The sequence below is a fragment of the Salvia hispanica genome, chromosome 2, assembly GCF_029641045.1.
Source record: "Salvia hispanica isolate PSC_SH4W2 chromosome 2, Shi_PSC_v1, whole genome shotgun sequence".
NCBI classification, from domain to species: Eukaryota; Viridiplantae; Streptophyta; class Magnoliopsida; order Lamiales; family Lamiaceae; genus Salvia; species Salvia hispanica.
Genome location: NC_142693.1, coordinates 58613414 through 58636055, shown reverse-complemented (window position 1 = coordinate 58636055; position 22642 = coordinate 58613414). Strand labels below are relative to the sequence as shown.

The 22642-nt window shown below is 34.4% G+C and overlaps 2 long non-coding RNA genes and 1 pseudogene across 2 annotated transcripts; all 3 read left to right on the top strand.

The window, feature by feature from the left end:
* Positions 1–2196: 2196 nt before the first annotated feature.
* On the top strand, positions 2197–4332 carry LOC125219440 (uncharacterized). The gene is made up of 4 exons (XR_007176132.2): positions 2197–2373; positions 2443–2513; positions 3601–3662; positions 4127–4332. It is a non-coding gene; the product is annotated as an uncharacterized LOC125219440 (long non-coding RNA).
* Positions 4333–9885: 5553 nt separating this feature from the next.
* Positions 9886–12633, top strand: LOC148932782 (uncharacterized). Its single transcript, XR_016135152.1, has 2 exons — positions 9886–10191; positions 11943–12633. It is a non-coding gene; the product is annotated as an uncharacterized LOC148932782 (long non-coding RNA).
* Positions 12634–20747: 8114 nt separating this feature from the next.
* On the top strand, positions 20748–21609 carry LOC148932781 (secreted RxLR effector protein 161 pseudogene; annotated as a pseudogene).
* Positions 21610–22642: the final 1033 nt, after the last annotated feature.

The window sequence follows — 22642 nt, the reverse complement described above, 5'->3', positions numbered from 1 at the left end:
TCATAATATTTTAAATCTTATTGTGAAGAGATATCATTAATATTTAAAGAATAGTACTACTCCAAATTTGGAAGAAATATTGTGTAAAGGTGTCATTAATAAAATTTAAAAAATGGAAGAATGGGAAGGGAGGGGTGCGTTATATTGCTAACTATTTAAGTTGCTAATTCTGCTAACTCATCAATGCAGTGTACTAAAAATGTCAACACATAATATCAACACATTATATTGAAGTTTCAACAGAATCATGTGTTGACATTTTAATGTCATTGTGTTGACATTTTTAGTACATTGCGTTGATGAGTTAGCAAATTATCAACTTAAGAAAGTTAGCAATTGATCACACCCCCGGGAATGGATTAATAAAATTGAATCATTGATGTATTGTCATACAAAACTTTTTGGCACGAAGTGCATTAAATAATTTCTTTAGTTCATATCTCGCACGGATTATAGGATTTGGTACGAATTTCGTGAGCTGCGCAACGTGCTGGGGATATACTAGTGATGATAACAATTTGAATAAGTCATCAACGAAGTCATCAACGATTAGGGCTTATTATTATTTCAAACAAGTCAACCGAAAAATATGGTCATCCATGTTAAAAAAATCAAAACAAATTGCAATTTTCAAACTACTACTATAAAATGTTATAAATCAAGTGTATTAATTAATCCACTGCAATTTCAATCAATATCGTGAATATTTATAAGAAACTATCCCTTATCTCTTCAAGCCCCAATTCACACATCCTCTTCTCTTCTGCCGCGATCTCTCTATCATCATCAAAGAATTCGTACCATCTCATGGAGGAGGGGACGCCCGATGAATTTCAAGTAGGCCAACCTATTTTCTCAAGTATACATTTTGATGGAACAAAGGATGGATTTTCTTATCAATTTGTAATCAATAATCACTTGTTGGGATGGCCGACATTGGAAATTATACGCGCTTATTAATTTAAATAAGCATTATTGGAAAGACCACTCTGGCTCTGGCTACGCAATGATCAAAAGGTAATATTGTTATTGAATCTTGAGATATAATATGAATTTATTTCTACGCCTTCATTGAATATGAGAAATAGAATATTTGAAGGTATTCTAAGTGCACACGACTTGCTATTTTGCACTGTGGGAATTTGTAGTTATATTATTATGTTGGGGTGATCAATTGCTAACTAATTAGCAATCTAAAGTTAAGGTCAATTTTTAACCAATATATTAGGAGATCTAGTGGTTGATATAATATCAAGTATATTATATTTTAAATTTAAATAATTATTAAATAAAATTAAAGGATATTAATGTCATTCCCCTCTTATTAAAAGTATCCTAAAACTTTAAATTTAGGTAACTCTCTCAATTTAAATTATTTTTTCGCATAAAATATATCAAATTAAAGGTAATTTTATAAGGATTCTAACGAGATCTCAATTGCATATGTCACGACAATGTTCGTATGATGAAATTTGATGATTTTTATTTTAATTTTCGTATATGTTGATGATTTGACAAAATCTCAATATAATGCATATAAAATCTCAATATAATAAATGTAAAATCTCAATATAATGCATGTGAAATCTCAATAAAACTGGGTTGATATTTTCGTGTACTTGTGTTTAAATACTCATGTCATTGTGTTGATATTTGTAATATATTATGTTAATATAAAAAAACACGAAAATTATGATAGGATGATGAAATTTGATGATTTTTATTTCAGTTTTCGTATTTGTTGATGATTTGATGAAATCTTAATATAATGCATATAACATCTCAATATAATGCATGTGAAATCTCAATAAAACTGGATTGATATTTTCGTGTACTTGTCACCCGTTTTTTTTAGTACCTTTTACGTTGAGTTTTGTGTTGAGAACGAGTGTGAGATCTTTGAAAAAAATACCGTCCTTGTTTTTTTTGGTTGCTTTTGGAAATATTAAATGATTTGAATCATTGTTGGTCAATCGTGTGGTGAAAGTAGTCGGCGAGTTTGACATGAGAATTATCGATGAGGAAATTGGGTGTTCGTCTAAGTACTTGGAATAACACCAAAGTACTTTAAAGAAAACACCACAATTTAATTAATACTCTAAATCAAATATTTGGGCATATCACTTTTATCTCTCTTATTCTAGCATTTTATTCTACTCCATAGTAGTAGAATATTAATTAATTATTCTACTCCGCAATCACATTTTTGGTCAAAATATTTCTCCCAATTCCATCACCCAACGGTTTCTTCCATATCTCCACCTCCCTTGAAAATCTCCGACCAAAACCCCTTCTTCTTCTCATATATTCTCCCACAACGCAACTTCATTATTATTCCAATCTGTAGTTACTTTTCATCTCTTCGACTTAAAGGTAATATCTCCTCATTCCATTGAATAATAAAATCTCCATACTTATTGATTCCATAATTCCACATTACAGTGTGAAGGAGAAGCCGAGAGAGAGAGAGCAGTGATTACCTTCTGTTTGTGCAATTTGCTACTTTCCAAAAGGTATACTCCTTAATTTTTGAAATCTCCTGCATTCCATGAGATATATTCAAACATTCACAGTAGTTCACGAATCGAACTTAGACTCTTGTTAAATTTCCAGAAATTGTGGAATGATTTGTTCTTGATAAAAATTGCAAACTTTAATATTATTAGAAGTTGTCCTCTTGTTTCCTCTTCAACCCCAATTCTTGAAAACCTTCTGCCTGCCCTATAATGTTTGAAACAAACAAGTGAGAAAACTTAATAGAGGATTAAAGGGGGAAAGGGAAAACGTATCTGGACTAGGGAGCGAGGGAGACAGTGTGACATCTGGCTGTGAACGGAGGGCAGCGGTGGCGACGGCAGGCTACGGCGGTGACGGTTTGACCGCAGCGGAGTTGGTCGGACCGGAGGGGGTTTGAGGCGGCGCCGATTTTGGAACGAGGGAGATGGGAGTCTTTCTGTTGTTTCTGTTTTGTGAGAGAAAGAGAGAAAGAGGGAGATGAGCTTGCTGTTACTGATCTGGGAATTGAGATGAAAATTGTGGAGAGGCAGAGAGAGACTGTTTTGGTTGAGAGCTAGAGAGAGAGAGAGTTGCTGGTAGGAATTTGGTATTGCAAATTGGTGAAGAAGACGAATTCGGAGCTAGGGCCTAGAAGACGAAAATTGTTAAGGCAGTATATAATTAAAATAAAGTAGTGATGATGGAGTATTACCTGAGTTTGGTTGGGAGTATATTATTTGTTGCCTTTTTTGCTGTGGGACTAGGAGTATTTTTATTTCCACTTCTTTGAGTTTTAAATAATTAGATTGGGCCATTAATTGTTTAGAAGTGGGCTAGTCTATTTGTTTGAGTGGGTCGACGGTTGGGAGTATTTTTGGTGATGGTCGGACTTTTGGTTGTTTAGGGAGTTAATTATTTTTCACCCCGATAATTTATATAAATTGCGAATTGATGTTGGATCGAGATTTATCTTGAAGAAGTAGGTTTTCTTTATAATAAAGATGAAGGATAAATTGAGCACACACACAAGTAGGATGCATGCATTGTTTTTAACTAATTTATTTTGCAAAGTCTAATTTTTGCATATCATGTTATTTCGAAAAGGGTGAGCTTGTGCACGTTGGTTGCGGTTGGAATAGGAAGTGATTGAGGAGTAAGCTTGTGAGGTGGGCTTTCGTTTTAAACAAGGACTATGTCCTAAATATTTTTACTATGTGAAAGGAGGTGAAAAATGTTTGTCTTGCCATGTTTTGTATTTGAATGAACCTATCTGAAGTGGCTATGCCATGTATTGTTAACGAATTCGGGTCCCAGTAGGGCCGCAAACCCTGCTCGGACTGGTGTACACCCAGTAGATCGTGCGCTATCTCATTGGAGTTGGCCGGTCTAGTGACTTGGTTCGTGGCCACGTTCCTTGTCATGTAGTTCAGATATGGTGGGGTGATGGTGGATGTGGATGGAAAATGGTTGCGCAACCGAATTTTATGGAAAATATATTTTTAGTGTACTTGGGTTCTTTTAATTAAAATCCCCAAGATCACTCGTTTATGGCTTGACAAACTGTAGTTTGGCATGTGTCCACTGAGTGCATCAAGTACTCAACCCTGCATATTGTTTTCTTAATGTGCAGATTGAGCGCCGATGGACGTGGAGGATGTTGAGCAGAGTCGTTGGAAAATTATGTCTTGTGTAGTGTTGGATTTGTCGGGTCTTCATACTCGACATTATTCATTGTCTTGACGTTTCCGCTAGTTTCTATATCTTTTCCTTCGGATTGTTTATCTGTGGATCTTATTATTCGAAGTTAGTTGTTGAGACAGTATTTATCGTTTTAAATCCTTAGTTAATATTTTTGCTTGGTCACACATATCTTGTTCTTCCCCGCTTCTTTGACCATCCCCTAGTCGCGATCAACCGTATTTTCTATCCTTAGAAAATGCGGGCGTGACAAATACTCATGTCATTGTGTTGATATTTGTAATACACTATGTTAATATAAAAAAAATATGAAAATTATGATATGATAACAAAATGACGATCTTACTCTTTTGTTGATATTTTGTGTACTATTTATTGAGATTCGTAAGATTTAATCTCATCCACTCATTTTAAAATCTAAGGGTAGATATTTGGTCTTGATTTTGGATTAGGATGTTATAAGCAATAGACCCATGTTGTGCATATGGGAATTCCAGTTTTATATATAATGTTGTTACTGTAAGGTTTGGTATACTGAAAAGCATGTTTCGAGCAAGTTTCGCTCGAATAGAATCTTGCTTGTATACGTAAAACTCTATAATCCACTTTTAACCCGATTCAGTATTATTCGAGCAGTTTCGCACGAATAGAATCACTATATTATTACATTGTGTTTGCTTGTGCATTAATAAGATGTTTTATAAACATTTAAATGTATAAGAAACAAACAAAGTCTAAGTCTTTTGTTTAGTAGACTGGTTGTGGGCGACGTCCACTTTAAGGTAATACAGTCGGTTTTATGCAATGCTTTGCAAAAGAAAAAGAAGAATTTCACAACCCAGATAGGCTTAGACTCCTATCATGAAAGGTTGCAATGTCAGTCCGATTATTTCTAAGCCTTACTGAAATAAGATGACGTTGGTGTGGTATAGCACTGAATGGATCTAATAGCAAGACGTGTCTTTATGCTATCTACTGAAAGACTAGGTCTTGATAAATAACTATTTCTTAATCTACATACGTTAGCATTGAGCATACGGTATTAATTATGCACTACTTTGACTTGTCAAATGGTGCGGGTTTTTCGCAACCCAATAATCCTGATATATTGGGTAGTGGTGATTAATATCTAGCGGTGCTAGGATTGCTATTATATTGAATCGTGCGCGAGGTGAGTCTCGTTTGATAATGTCCTCAAGAGGAGCTCGAACAAGGTTTTATTATTCAAAAAACTGGCCGGTTGGAGTTTTATTACTCTATGAATAATAAATAAGTGTTTCTTGTTAAGTCCACTCTTGGAATTAATAAGATATTAATTAATTAAGTCCATAGCATACATAAATTAATTAATGGACATTTATATCTTAAGCGTAGGAAATAAATAATAAATAACGAAAATCCGGATTACTTGTAATTTCGGATTTGGATGGGGAGTTCAATATTACTTCTGTAGTGGCTGCTCGTAATATTCCAATATAAGCTTGTATTAAACTGTGGGTTCAATTTAATTAGTAAAAAGCTAATTGGGGGAGCCCATATCTAAAACCTTCCATAGATCTCTGACTGGGCCCAATATGAACTTAGTATAAATAGGAGCTTAAATGAGACAGAAATCACTTTTCAATAGAAAATAGTGTCCACTCCTAAAAGATAGAGAGGAACGTTTTTTCTATGAATTTCTCCTCTGTGAGATTTTCAGCTCCTCCTCCGTGAGGAATTTTCTGTCTTCTTTATTCGAATCATAGTATTTTGATAAGATCAGCCCACCCTCATATCGAGATACAGTTCGGGAACCAGTCAGAAGATCCGTGGTCTAGTATTGAAGATCACCGTGGAGAAGGCGCTAGCAATCGTCGATTCTTTGGAGAATCAAATCGGTAACTCTAAACCGTAGTATTCATGTTTAGGATTTACTTTCTATGAGCATGAATTATTTGCGTTCTAGCATGCAATTATCTGTTTAACATGTGAATTGATTAATCGCATAATCGGTTAAATAAATCCTTGTCTGATTTAATTGTTTTGTACAAGTCTTTCGTTGTGCAAGGGGCATCAAACCCCAACAGTTACAAATTTGTTACTTTTATGCCTAAATTGTAATGTGATGTGTAGTATACATGTGTGATACCGATGATAATTTTAATTGTTGAAAGCAATATATATACTCCTTCTGTCATAGTATTGTTTTGTAAGATAAGTAGAGAGAATAAATTAAAAAAGAAAGAAAAAATAAAGAGAGTGATGTTTCAATTTTTATAATGTATCATTTAGAGTGGGACATCCTAAAAAAGAAAATGGTTTAATTAGAGTAGGATAGAGGGAGTATACTGCAGTGCAGCATATGCCATATCACAGTAATGTGTATCAAATTTTGTTTTCTAGAGTTGCAATATTTTGTAATTATGACTGAAATACTCTATCATTTTACAGTGTTGGTGAAAATAAATAAAGGGGTGAAGACCATGCTCTTACAAATGTTTTGGAATTCTTAAGCATGAAGTAGAAGAAGGCTTGTTATAGAAACGGGCTTCGGTGCCCTACTAAACTTCAAAATGGACTACAACCTCTGAAACTTGGTTACTGGCTTGCAGCATATTTCAATCCAGTTGCTTGTGGCCTATCTATAGAAGAGTCAAGGACTGTTGTAAGCACATTGACGACGTTGATGGTGCAGTTTTCCTAGAGAAAGAGTACCGATGCAACAGATAAAATGGCAGAATAATGTGTTGTGGATGGCACAGATTGCAAAATCTCTTGATAAGCCGCGAAAATATGTGAATACGGATGACATTGCGGTGCTTATGCTGGAGGAAGTAGATGGTGGTGGCCAGTTCAATAAGTTATTCCTAGTGTAGATGGAGTATTCTTTGATAGAAACTCCCATGGATGGCTTCCCGATACCGAAGATATTGCATTTGACTGAAGATGTGTCAAACTCCCACAACTACAATTGATGCGGATATGTTAATATATTTTTATCGGACGTGCATAACTGATGGCTCGAATCTAGTAGAAGATACTACACTCGACCAATAGTCTTCCTTGTGGTAAGCGTAACTGTCTTACACTATCTAAAAATGTCATGCATACACTAAGCTTTGTTTTGCTTCCGTTTGTTAGGGGTGTTATGTAGACTGAACCATCGAATGGGACCACATCACTATAAAATTGATAGTTTCTCTTGGATACTGCATCGCACTAGAAAAGCAATTTCAACTCATTTGCAGAACCAAGCTCATATTGGTAAGTGAAACCAGCACACACATTCTTTTTCCTCCGCATTTCATCTAACAACATTTTGTGCATTATAACCTTTCACATAATTTTTCAAACCATAGACATAAATACGAAGTTCTTCCACACTGAAGTGTCATAGCCTCCAAAAAACTCGTTCAAGAATTTAAATGTCATGGTTGGTCCAATATTCGCTTTTGTGCAGTCCCATATGAATATCCTATGTACTTCGCTCAACCTACAATTTATATGCATGTAGCGCGTAAAAGGAAGTTCAATTATACTATGGTTGCGTACCTCACAAATTTGTGAACAACAGGCGTACTTAAGTGACATTCACGCCTTACAGCACCTTTTAGATGTACGTCTACGCTTGGTAATGAAACCTCATGTGTATGCATCTGATCCATTTCAATCTCTACCTTCACTCCCTCCTTAGTACAAAGAACATATTGCCAAGTAACAACCTCTCTTTTCGCTTTGGTTCCACGTTTACGTACATCAAAACCAGTAGCGCGCCCATACCTTCGTAGGAAGCAGTCCCCTCATGCTGACTCACATGCGACTAATTCAATTGATGTTTTATCATGTGATCCAGTTGCATGTGTGCAGCATGCCCCGACGAACTTTGACCTAACGTTGCTAAGAAATTCTGTACATTAGATGGGGGGATTGCTTTCTGTGAACCTTATGGTCACACTACTGGGTTCTGATGATAAAAACGTGGAACCAAAGCGAAACGAGAGGTTATTACTTGACAATACCTAGCTTGCAATGGGGAGGGAGTGAATGTGGGGATTGAAATGGGTTAGAAGCACGCACGTGAGCATTTCATTACCAAGCTTAGAGGTACATCTAAAAGGTGCAACTGTAAGGCTAGAATGTCACTCCAGTACATCCCTGATGCTATATTTGTGGGTTATGTTGTTCACAAATTTGTGGAGGAACACAATCATAGCATGATTGAACTTACTTTTAGACGTTACATGCATTTAAATCGTAAGTTGGGCGACGTACATATGAGAACCATATGGGATTGCACGAAAGCGGATAATGGCCTAACTATGACGTTCAAAGTCTTGAACGAGTTTTTAATTGGTTACGACACTGTGGGGGATCACGGTGGAAGAACTTCAGAATTGTGTCCATGGTTTGAAAACATGTGGAAAAGGCTCTGATGCACATATGTTGTTAGACGAAATGCTGAGGAAAAAGAAGATGTGTGACGAGTTCACTTACCACTACAAGCTTAGGTGCAGATGGGTTAAAATAACTTTTTTGGTGTGATGCAGTATCCTAGCGGAACTATCAAATGTAAGATGATGTGGTCTCATTCTACTAGTGTTCTCAAAACAATTTTACCTTATTAGACTATCATTTTATATCTCTGTCTTCCATCATTCTTTGTTAAAGTGTTTTCAAAATTAGATGATGGTTTTATTTCTTGAGGGGATTTGGTAGACAAGAAGTGGATGTGACGTTAATTTTGTTTTATTGACACTTCAGCTTTAATTTTGAAATTTGACCAAACATTATGATATTAATGATCAATTGCCATAGATTTAATTGACAAACCAATTTTAATTTAGCAACGTGAGTTTCAATTTTGGGGACGCAGAGAAACCGACTAATTGTCCTTTTAAAAACACAAGCAATCAAATTGTTTTTTTCAAACCGTACAATTTCACTTTGAATCGATTTCATAAATACTTATTAGAAACATATATCCTACTCCACCAGTCCATAATAATTTATCATCATCTGAGGTTTTAAAAAATGTAATAGAAAGTGAGTTGAAAAAATTAGTGACATGTGATTCATACTTTTATATATTTAGTTTTATTTATAATAAAATGTTAGTGGAAATGAATTAGTGGAATGGAAGATCCACTATTAAAAATGATAAAAGTGAAATGAGACAAATTTTTAAAAATGAACGAAAATAAAAATAAGTGACAAATTTTTAAAGAGTGATGAAATATTTTTTTGTATCTTATGTCTATTCATTTCATCAAATTCATCATTTTATAGATCAAAGTTCAAATCATCACAGTGACTGAATAATAAAATATTCTTTCCGTCCTATAATAAGAGTCACATTTTATCATTTTGGTCAGTACCACAATAAGAATTACATTTTATTTTTATTGATAAGTAAGTCTCACATTTCACTAATTCACTTCAATCACATTTTATTATAAAACAAATATAAAAAAATGAATGTTATATTTTATTAACTTTTCCAGTTTATCGTGGCACCACGAAGGGAGTCTCGTTATTGAAAATTGAAGAAATGGTTAATCTAAAAATGGTCATCCGAAAATATGACTTTCATGTGAGGAATACAAATTGATGTACGGCAGGGATATCAGAAGATATATATGGTTATGTCATTAATTCATCATTTTAAAATATGCCAATATTAAAATACATTAGAAATATTATGAAAGTGAAAAAATATATAAACAGTGAGCCCTAATTCTTCTCTTGCGCCGCCAAGCATCAAACTATTCACATATTTATAGGATCTCATTCCCAGATTCATTCCCAGCTTGAGAGATAACCATCCCTCCATGAGATGGAGGAGAACACACCTGAGGAAGTAGGAATAGGCCAACCTACTCCTACTGTTGGAATGATGATTGGATTATCTGATCCATTTGAACAGCATCTTATCCAGCTATCACAGTTGTCGGAATGGGCGGTATTGGAAAATTTACCAGTCGGTAAAACTACTCTTGCTATGCAAATCGATAGCATAAGGTAATAGGGTGCGTATTGAATCTTGAGTTTAAGTATGAATTCATTATTACACTATCTTTGATCACTCCTATTTATATGAAGTCTTGGATTGAATTATACTGAAATTTCTAGATTACTCATGAGTCATGCGCTCGGATATTAGATTGATTAGTTAGGCTAATTGCATGAATTAGAAATAAGGATTGCATTATTCAATCTACGAGTTTTATTAAATGACCGCTTGGTTTTTCTGTTTGATGAATTAATTTTAATGTTGGTTATTGATTCATGTAGTTATGTGTAACTGATCCCTCCCATGCTCTAAATAAATTTGACATTTTGCATTTGATTCTATGTTCTAAAATTATAGTACTCCATTTCATTAGTTTGATTTTTTTGTTGTTTTTAAATGTTTTTACACTTTCTTAATGTTGAAAATTGTTTCCAGGCCAAAAGAACAAGGCGAGTTGTGTTCGCAGCGAACACAACAAATTGTAGCAAGTCTTTTCACATGTTTGGCTTGATTTCTGGAAATGGCTTGATTTCTGAAATTTTATTTGGTATTGTAGTCTGTGATTATCTAAATTTGTTGTCTTATGCTATGAGTATTGCTTGCAGTATTGCTTTTAAGAGTTTTTTATGGAAAGTTAGACTAATTGTGTTGTGTGAGAAACTTAGAGCTCTCATACTTAGAGCCCTCCTCATCCTTAGATTGCATTGCACGTCTCTCACTCTCTCTTATTTATCAACACACAGCTAGGTTTAGAATACATTTATGATGAGCAATTTAGATATCAGTTTCCTACTAACAAAAACTATATGCAAATGACATTCCATTAAAGAGATAAGTAAATAACAACTTTTGTCCAGTAGTAGACAGAGTATGGGCAAGCTGTGTCTTTCCAAATCTGAATCAAATGTTGGTTACGGATATCAGAATACAAGTTCAGTAGCATCACGAAACTAATAAATTAAAAGCTTGAGTTAACTTTAGGCAACATCTGTTCTTTGAAGCCACAAAAGTCACTCTTCACCTCCTTACAGATCGTTATTTTGTTATATGTATGAAAAAGTAGTCGTTTCTTATCTTTGTCTCTATTCTTTTTTCTTTATTGTTTGCTCATCTAATGGTTCTTGTGCTCTTAATAACTCAGCTTCATATATTATGAGAAATTTTCTGACATGTTGACATGTTGTTTTAGAATGCATTTTCTGCCAGAAGAATTCTAATAGTTATTTTCTGTTGTTCTAGCTTATTGTTTTAGATGTTTGATTGCTGATCTGTGGAGGTCTTGGTTCATTGGGCCTCTTTTCATAGACCTTAATTTAGAGAATTGATTTGAAACAGGCAATAATTTACTTTGGATAACTTTCGAGTCATTTGGTTATGAAACATTCAGTATATGTGAACGTTTAAATTAAGACTATAAATTTTTTAATCTTCAGTTAGAGTGACTGAATAGAAATTGATATTGATTCTATCAAGATAAGACATCAATAGAAATGTCAACGTAATTAACAAGATATTATTTGGTGATGTTTTCAATTGTCAAAAGATGTGGTGGCTGAGAAAAGCTTGTGGATGATTAATTTGAAATTGTATAAAATCCGCAATGAAGAGTGTTCACATACTCAATATAAAATCCGTTCAGAGACTTTTTCTATGCAGTTCCAACAATAACTGTCCGTTTTTATGATGAGCTTGTTGCTTGTGAGGTTTTCCCCTTTGTTGTTACACATTATGAATGTTTTTCATGTTTGTTTAATGGAAGGATGACGTTATGGCACGGGCTGAAGGAATAGAGAACCCGGATCATGAAGCCATCTTCTTGGAGTTTTTTGGGAAGGTGAAGAAAAGAAAACAAATTTCTGGAGCGGGACAAGCAACAAGCATATACTTCCCATTGGCTACTTACTCATCTGTGGATTCTGCCTCCGTCAATGCTACCTAGGTCGATGAAATGGTCGAGCAACGAGTCAAAGAACATCGTGATCAAATGCAGCTGCAAATTGAAAAAGTGCAAGCCGATTCGATTCAGATCCGAAAATTGCACTTGGCGATTGAGGAAGCGGCTAGAAGGGAGCAACAAATGCGAGAGGAAGCGGCTAGGAGGTCGCAACAAATGCGAGAGGAAGCACTTAAGAGGAGCAACAAATGGAAAGATCGAATGATGCGCCTTTTTGATGAAAGAATGGTTCAAATGAAAAATATATAGTTTAGTGTAATTTTGTAAGACAATCTTATCTTTATACTCCCTCCGTCCCCAAAGAGTATGAACTTTGGGTTTGTCATGGGTTTTAATGCATTATTATCAAAGTAAGAGATAGATAGAGAAAGTTTTATAAGTATTGTTAGTGGAGAATAGGTTCCACCTCTTAGGTAGAAGAGAATTTTTAAATTTGGAATGTTCATACTCTTTGGGGGCGGACTAAAAAGAAAATAGTGCATATTCTTTAGGGACAGAGGGAGTATGTTTTTGTTAAACAATCTTATCTTTATTGTTATTTAAGTTTTGTTTCCAAAACACCGAGCACTGACCACATGAGGTGCTCACCACTGACGCATGGGTTAGTTGACTAGGTAGTTGAGCACCAACAAGCACTCGGATGAAAAAATGCCGACGAAGCAACTACCAACCACCTAAAGTACTCAGAAAGTGCTCGGTAAAGTGTGATATACCGAGCATTTTCCCTTTTTTGCCAACCACTTTGGTGCTCGGTAAACACCTCCTCTTTTGTAGTGTACGCTTCAGTATTCAGATAGTTTATATTACTTCTTTATTACTTCATTCAATAGGTCTTCTTTTCAATATGTACTAAGAACACTACTATACTGTTTGTTTTTGCTTTAAAAGAAGCATTATAGTCGTAAAAGACAATTCAAAAAATGGGGACGACAATGACCTCACAACGAACCATGGTGACATTCCAGAGACATTGGTTTGTATACTTCTCATATGATTGAATTTTCCTAAAAGTCAATGAAATTATTGCACATATATGAACTAGATACATATAAACACATGCTCTCTCCGTCCCCAAAGAATATGCACTTTGAGTTCAACACGGGTTTAATGTAAAATTGGTAAAATAAGAGAGGCAGTGAGAAAAAATAATTAAAGTATGTATCCCACCTCATTAGAAAAGAATTTCCAAAATTAGAAAGTGCATATACGTGTGGGATGGACTAAAAAGAAAAGAGTGCATATTCTTGTGGGACGGAAGAAGTATTTATTTTGTATATGAAGATGTCGTTTTATTACCACTTTTTGACCCAGATTGATCTCCATGCACAATGCAAAACGATATCTACAATTAAAATACAAAGGATGACAATGCCATGGAGGACAACAAACAATGTTGAAGACTGTGGCGTCTATCTAATGTGACACATGGAATCGTACAAGGGCCAATACGAAGTATATTGGAATTGTGGCATGAAAAAAATCAAGTAAGGGCATACTTTTGCTTGATGGCCAATTATTGTTCACCATTGATGAATGCCTCAACAACAAACGCATTACAACATCATACTACGAAGACGCAATCATACACAATGATATCGACGGAAAAAATGATAGCGGACTACTTAAAGAAAAAGTAATGTGTTTAGGAGTTTAAGTTAAGGGGTAGACATATATACTACGAATAGGCAATCATACACACTAATATCGATGTTGAAAAAATGAAGCAGACTACAAGAAGTAATGTATTTAGGAGTTCATTAGAATTGATACTAACTTTTAATTTTGTTCATAATTAGTTTACAAATACTTCTTCTTATAATTGATTTAGTTCATTTTGCCCGTTCATTATTTTGAGTCAACGTAAAACAAAACACGAACTATTGATGATTAATTGAAAATTATACACTCGTTAATTGAAATAAGCATTATCGGAAAGACCACTCGGGTTATGCAGTAATCAAAATTGAAAATTATACACTTGTTAATTAAAATAAGCATTATCGGCAAGACCACTCTGGCTATGCAATAATCAAAAGGTTATATTGTTAATGAATCTTGAGATATAATATGAATTTATTGCTACACCTTTATTGGTTGAGTGGAGTTTTATTCGATCTGTTATATATGCAATTAGTATTGAATCCATTTCACCATTTGTATTGTGTTATTCTGGCTATATATACTCTGTTCTGTGATTGTTGTTTTGTATTAGTACCAAATTAGTATTGAATCCATTCAATTGAAGAAATATTAAGGATTACATAGACGGAGAGTGTTATATTGCTAACTTAATACTTAATTGGTAACTAAAACTAAATAATAGTTATTAGATATTCAAATTAAAGACCTAGATCATCAACTCCGAAATGTCAATATGATCAACAAAAAACGTCAATAGGGCCATAGAATTAATTCTAAAAAATATTAATAGGGATATTAATGTTAATTAACTACAAAATTAGTTATAACTAACTTTTAAAAGAAATTCCAAAACTTTAAATTCATATAACAGATATCAAATTAAAGATAATTTTGTAAGGATTCCAACCATATACTACATGCATATGTTCCAACGTCAAAATTTGAAAAAGAAATTCAAATTTTTTAAATTTTTTCGTACAGCAGAAATGTCAATATACTATATAAAATATGTCAATATAATACATGTAAAATGTCAATATAAGCAATGAGTTAACATTCTTAAAGCATTGTGTTGATATTTTCGAAACACTATATTGACATTTTTCATCCAAGACTCTATTTTGGAGTTTTTTTTTTATCTTTTTCGATTTAATTAATAAAAATGAAAATTACACATGGCATATTGTAGACCACACGTTTTCTAAAATCCTATGACCTTAAATTAATTGTAGTTAGGAATTAAATGATTAGTTAACAATTGATCATTCCCCGCGACGCTATTAAATTTGGTTTGGTAGTTTTCAGCCATATGACCGATGTTGATAAAATTTATACAAAGAAATAGAACATGTTACATGCTGAAATCTATTTTTATAGTAAATATTTTTCTAAAACAAGATTTGACGTCGTTATTATGCTAATGAATTAAAACTCGAATTTAGTTTACTTTTAGTAAAAATAACACCAAATTAGAAAAATAAATTCAATGGAGATCATTTATATGTAGTGGAAGTGGAACCACCCAAATTGTTTATAGTAACAAAATCATCGACTTGAAAAATAAAATTAGCATCATCGATCTGAGTCATTCATCTCAAAGATTACACAAATACCTGAATAAGTGATATAAGGAACTAACTTTTTTTTTTCTCAGAATCACATAATTTGATTTATAGTAGTAGTTTGAAATTATAAATACTAGTATCTCGCTTGTGCAATGCACAGATTAATATGTTTTTAAAATATTAATTTTTAATTTAAAATTAATTAATTAAATAAAATTAAAATTAAAATTAATATTAACAATGAACAGTAACAATTTTAGTTATATGAGAATAAAAAATCTATACAAATCAACATTAAAGCATAATAAATTTGAAACAAATCACATAATATAATGTTTAAACATTAAATCAAGGAGTAGGAAGATAAAAATCTATCACAATAAAGAATTAAACACAATAGAAAATTACTCATCATTTTTAAAACTTCTTTATAAGATACATTAACTTTAAAATTAAAATCAAATCTCTTCATTATAAACTAAATCCTTCAATTCTTCACAAACGCACAAGTCCGAGTTTCAGATCCGGAAAAATTTAGTACAAATATACCAGTATGAATCGCAACGCTGCCATCCAAAATTAAAAATGAAGCGTATTTATGCTTATGAGAATCGTCAATCTGGACGTTTTCGCCGTCACAGCATGAATCCTTAGCAGGAAGGACCCCATTCGCAGCACCGGTCTCAACCGGTGCTGCAGCAGCGGCGGCCACGGCTGCGTCAACAGCCGTAGCCGCCGGGGTAGGAGCCGGCGCGCCATGGTTATTTGACCAAGATGCCGCCGCGACGATTTGAGCGACGCCAATATTGTTGCAATTTCTCAGTGTTATTAAATGATATAGTAAAAATATTGTAACCTCCCACTCCTTAATCCCACGTAAAACCAACCCACTCACTCCATTAATCACTTGTTTAATAACCTTTAAATTATACTTCATTCGTCCCGCTTAAGATGACACGTTTTCCTTTTTAGTTTGTCCCAACTAAGATGATACATTTCCTTTTTTTGGTAACTTTCTCTTTCCAATTAATATACTCAACCACTTTTTCTCACTCCTATTTAAATATCCATCTTTCTCTATCTATATACTTTAATACTTACACTCACCTTCTCTCTCTCCAATTAAACACTTTAATCAATAACTCCTAAAATTCCGTGCCGGCTAAGTAATATGTCATCTTAGCCGGGACGGAGGAAATAGTATATATTTAATTTAATATAATTTTTAAAATTAAATGGCAATCTTATAAATTTTTCTAAAACTCTCTTTTCATATATTGATTCACATTATAGTTAATTTAAATCATAAATCAAATTATGTGAATCTCACAATCATAAATATTCATAATATTGGGTATTGTGAATATTTATAAGAAACTATCTCTTCGAGCCCTAATTGTCATCCTGTTCTCTTCTGCCGCCAACTCTCTCACTTCATCAAAGATTTCGTAGATTTATAGAATCTCATTTTCACATTACATTCTTTCTCAACAATCCCACCATCTCATGGAGGAGGGGGCGCCCGATGAATTTGAAGTAGGCCAACCTTTTTTCTCAAGAATACATTTTGGTGGAACAAAGGATAGATTATCTTATCAATTTGCAATCAATATTCACTTGATGGAAATTTTACGCTTATTAATTTGAATAAGCCTTATGGAAAGTCCACTATGGCTATGCAATGATCAAAAGGTAATATTGTTATTGAATCTTGAGATATAATATGAATTTATTGCTACACCATTTGAAGGTATTTGAAGGTATTCGAAGGTATTCGAAGGCATATGAGCAATAGAATATTTGAAGGTATTCGAAGTGCAAACCATTTGCTATCTTGCACTATGGGAATTCCAGTTTTATATTCGTATGTACTATGTTGAGCATATAAGAATTCCAATTTTATGCATAATCTTGTTACAAATTTGTTTATTTGTATGCCCAAACTGTAATGTGATGTGTAGCATATATGTGTGATATTGATGATAGTTCTAATTATTGAAAACAATATAAATACTCCCTCCGTCCCAATAAATATGAAACGTTTGCTTTTCGGCATAGGATTTTATGTAGGATTGTTTTGTGAGTTAAAGAAGAGAGAGTAAAGTAAGAGAGAGGGAAAAGTAGAGATAAAGTTATTTCTATTTTAAGAAACGTTTCATTTTTAATGGGACAATCCAAAAAGGGAAACGTTTCATTTCTAGTGAGACAGAGGGAGTATATATCAGTGCAACATATACAATATAGTAATAATGTGTATCAATTTTTGCTTTCTAGAGTTGCAATATTTTGTAATCATGATTGAAATGCTGTCATTTTACAGTGTTGGTGAAAATAAATATGGGGTGAAGGCCCTTCACTTCAGAATGACACCAGAGTTGTTTACAAATGTTGTGGAATTCTTAAACATAAAGCAAAAGAAGGCTGTTATAGAAATGGGCTTCGGTGCCCTACGAAACTTCAAATGGACTACATACCTCCGAAACTCGATTACTGGCTTGTAGCGTATTTCAATCCAGTTGCTTGTGGCCTACCTATAGGAGAGCCTGGGACTGATTGTAAGTACATAGACGACCTCGATGTGCAGTTTTCCTAGAGAAAGAGTACCAATGCAATAGATAAAATGACATAATATTGTGTCGTGGATGGAACAGATTGCAAAATCTCTTGATAAGCCGCAGAAATATGTGAATGCAGATGACATTGCGGTGCTTATGCTGGAGGAGGTAGATGGTGGTGACCAGTTCAATAAGTTATTCCTAGTGTAGATGGAGTATTCTTTGATAGACACTCCCGTAGATGGATTCCCGAGACCGGAGATATTGCATTTGACTGAAGATGTGTCAAACGTCCATAACTACAATTGGCGTGGATACATTATTACAGTTTTATTGGACGTCCAAAACCAATGACTTGGATATAGCAGTAGATACTACACTTGACAATAGTCTTCCTTGTGGTAAGCGTAACTATCTTACTCTAAAAATTTCATGCATACACTAAGCTTTGTTTTGCTTCCGTTTGTCAGGGTTGTTATGTAGACCGAACCATCGAATGAGACCACGTCACTATACATTTGATAGTTTCGCTTAGATACTGCATCGCACAAGAAAAATGATTTCAACTCATTTGCAGAACCAAGCTCATAGTGGTAAGTGAAACCGACACACGCCTTCTTTTACGTCCGCATTTCATTTAACAACATTTGTGCATTCGAACCTTCCACCTGAGTTTTCAAACCATGGACATAATTTCGAAGTTCTTAAATAGTTGGGATCCCTACAGTGTCTGCCTCCCAAGACAAGAATTTTAATGTCATGGTTGGTCCAATATTCGCTTTTGTGCAGTCCTAGTCTCCTATGTACTTCGCTCAATCTACGATTTATATGCATGTAGCGTGTAAAAGGGAAGTTCAATCATACTATGATTGTGTACCTCACATATTCGTTAACATCATAACCAACAAACTGTTGGAATTTTAGTGTATTAGCACTTTAATTTTGGGGAATTAATTCGGTTGTTTCAATTGAAGCTTTTCCTATCCTATTTTGTTTTGGTGGTAACTGTTTTAGCAGTTTAAAACATTTATTAACTGTTTTGGATCAGTTTTGGTTAATTAACTGCTTTGGCAGTTTAGTGGCAACGGTTTGGTTGTTGTTTTGGTTAAATACATGACAGAAATGAGTAACACAGTCCAAGGAATTTAGTCTTATCCGATCATTGATTTTGATACACTCAAAATACTTGATCTGAAAGTGTACACACGATTCTAAGTTATCCAAGTCATTCTGTAAGGATTTCCTAATCCTAAAGTATCCTACATATTTCCTAACAAAGATCAAGTATTTAAGAAAATGACTGGGCACAATTCTGTAAGAGATATGACTGCAAAATTCACAAAATTGGAGAAGTTTGAAGGAGTGGATTTTCGAAGATGGAGAAAGAAGATGCACTTTTTGCTTACCACCCTGAAGGTTGTTCATGTACTCACCACCACCATGCCTGAGCCTGCAGAGGAGGAGTCTCTGGAACAGACAAGAAGAAGGCAGAAATGGGAAAATGATGACTATGTGTGCAGAGGGTACATCCTTAATGGTATGACTGATTCTCTTTTCGATATTTATCAAAATGCTGAATCATCCAAAGAACTTTGAGATTCTCTAGAGTCTAAATACATGGCAGAAGATGCCTCTAGCAAGAAATTCCTTGTTAGTAATTTCAATAATTATAAGTCTGTTTCTGTGAACTCTGTAATAGAGTCAAGGGATGCAATCTTTGATGAGAATAGATTCTCATCTATCTCAAGGCCTAAGGATTTGTTTTCAAATTCTGAAAACAAAACAGACTGGTAATCTCTGAACAACAATCAGAGGAACCTTTAACCCAACATTGGGTTAGAAGGAGTATTAGGCCAAGGAATCAAAGTAACCTGGATGAAGGATTTCAAATCCATCTCATTGAAGGATCAAGGGATGAGTTGCAATCCCAGTACCCATATTGTTTTATTATTGAAGAGGATCCTAAGACTTTCAAAGAAGCCATGTCATCTAGGGATGTCTCATTTTGGAAAGAGGCTATAGATGATGAAATGGATTCTATACTCCAAAATAACACTTGGGAATTAACTGATTTACCCCCTGGCTGCAAACCATTGGGGTGTAGATGGATCTTTAAAAGAAAGATGAAAGTTGATGGATCCATAGACAAGTTCAAAGCTAGGTTTGTCATTCAAGGATTTAGACAAAAAGAGGGCATAGACTATTTTGATACCTATGCACCTGTGGCTAGAATATCCACTATCAGATTGCTAGTGGCTATGGCTTCTATTCATAAACTCCTCATTCACCAAATGGATGTCAAGACAGCCTTCTTGAATGGTGATTTGAATGAGGAAATTTATATGAAACAGCCTGAGGGATACACCTTACCAGGAAATGAACACAAGGTGTGCAAGTTGATCAAGTCATTATATGGCTTGAAACAAGCACCCAAGCAATGGCATCAAAAGTTTGATGACATTATTTTATCAAATGGTTTTCTTCTAAATCAGGCTGATAAGTGTGTTTATTCAAAGTTTGACAAATCTGGTAAAGGAGTCATTATTTGTATTTATGTGGATGATATGCTTATATTTGGTACTAGCCAAGACCAAATAGATAAAACAAAGGAGTTCTTATCATCTAAGTTTTCTATGAAAGACTTAGGTGAGGCTGAAGTCATATTGGGAATTAGGATAATAAGAGAAGCACCTAACAGAATTTCTATTACACAATCTCATTACATTGAGAAAGTGTTGAAGAAGTTCAATTATGGAAATTGTACTTCTGTTAGAACACCTATAGATCCTAATGTAAAACTCTTGCCTAATAAAGGGAAGACAGTTTCCCAATTGGAATATTCTAAAGCAATTGGATGCCTGATGTATGCAATGATCAGCACTAGGCCTGATATTGCTTTTGCTGTTGGAAGGTTAAGTAGGTTTACTCATAATCCTAGCATACATCACTGGCAGGCAGTGAGGAGGCTACTCAAGTACCTCAAAGGAACCATAAACTATGGTTTGTGTTATTCTGATTATCCCTCAATTTTGGAAGGATATTCGGATGCAAGTTGGATAACCAATCTAGAGGATCATTCCTCTACTAGTGGTTGGATTTACTTGCTGGGAGGTGGAGCCATTTCTTGGGCTTCAAAGAAGCAAACTTGTATCACAAATTCTACAATGGAATCAGAATTTGTGGCACTTGCTGCAGCTGGAAAGGAGGCAGAATGGCTGAGGAATTTGATATATGAAATTCCTCTGTGGCCTAAGCCTATATCACCTATCTCAATGAGATGTGACAGTGCTGCAACTTTGGCTAAAGTGTATAGCCAAGTTTACAATGGGAAGTCTAGACATTTAGGTGTCAGACATAGCATGGTTAGGGAGCTGATCACTCATGGGGTCATTTCAGTTGAATTTGTCGGGACACAACAAAATCTGGCAGACCATCTAACCAAAGGCTTGGCAAAAGATTTAGTTATCAAATCTGCTAAAGGGGTGGGGCTCAAGTCCATCTAATCTTATCTGTTTGGGATACCCAATTTCCTTCTAATTTGATGTTAGATGTGGAATTCAATGTGGAAAGCCTAAACATGTGAGATTGACACATGTTCAAACCATCTGAGGTATGTGTATTATTCTGTCAGTTTAAAAGAGGTTGAAGTTTTGCTTCTTAATAGTTTTTTTGGCAAATTGTTTTTGACAGAACAAGATGAAAAGCTACCTATATAAACATGGAATCTTAGTTTTATAAATGTTTATTGAAGGATATGGACACTAGACTTGTTATTAAGGTGTCAGGTTTGGATTGATTAGTTGAAAATTATGTGTATCTTAAGACTGATATTCAAAGAAATTGTAAGAGTTCAAGTCTTAGACCACTCTTATAATTCGAATATTTGTACATTAATATACTAAAATGGAAATTCAATCCTTGTGATATTTTCATTTATGCATAATTTTGTTTTCTGTTTTGTTAATTTGATCATGCTTATATATACACTAAAATAGGGGAGGAATGTTGGAATTTTAGTGTATTAGCACTTTAATTTTGGGGAATTAATTCGGTTGTTTCAATTGAAGCTTTTCCTATCCTATTTTGTTTTGGTGGTAACTGTTTTAGCAGTTTAAAACAGTTATTAACTGTTTTGGATCAGTTTTGGTTAATTAACTGCTTTGGCAGTTTAATGGCAACGGTTTGGTTGTTGTTTTGGTTAAATACATGACAGAAATGAGTAACACAGTCCAAGGAATTTAGTCTTATCCGATCATTGATTTTGATACACTCAAAATACTTGATCTGAAAGTGTACACACGATTCTAAGTTATCCAAGTCATTCTATAAGGATTTCCTAATCCTAAAGTATCCTACATATTTCCTAACACAAACCACCCTCAAAGACGTACTTGAGTGACATTCGCGCCTTACAATCACACCTTTTAGATGTACGTCTATGCTTGGTAATGAAATCCTCACGTGCATGCATCTGATCAATTTCAATCCCCACCTTCACTCCCTCCCTATTGCAAACAAGGTATTGCCAAGTAACAACCTTTCTTTTCGCTTTGGTTCCACGTATACGTACATCAAAACAGTAGCGCGCCCATAACCTTCATAGAAACAATCCCCCTCATCTAATGTATTGAATTTCTTACCAACGACATGCTGAAGTTTGCCGGGGCAGGCTGACACATGCAACTAATTCAATTGATGTTCTTATCACGTGATCTAGTTACATGTGCCAGCATGCCCCGACGAA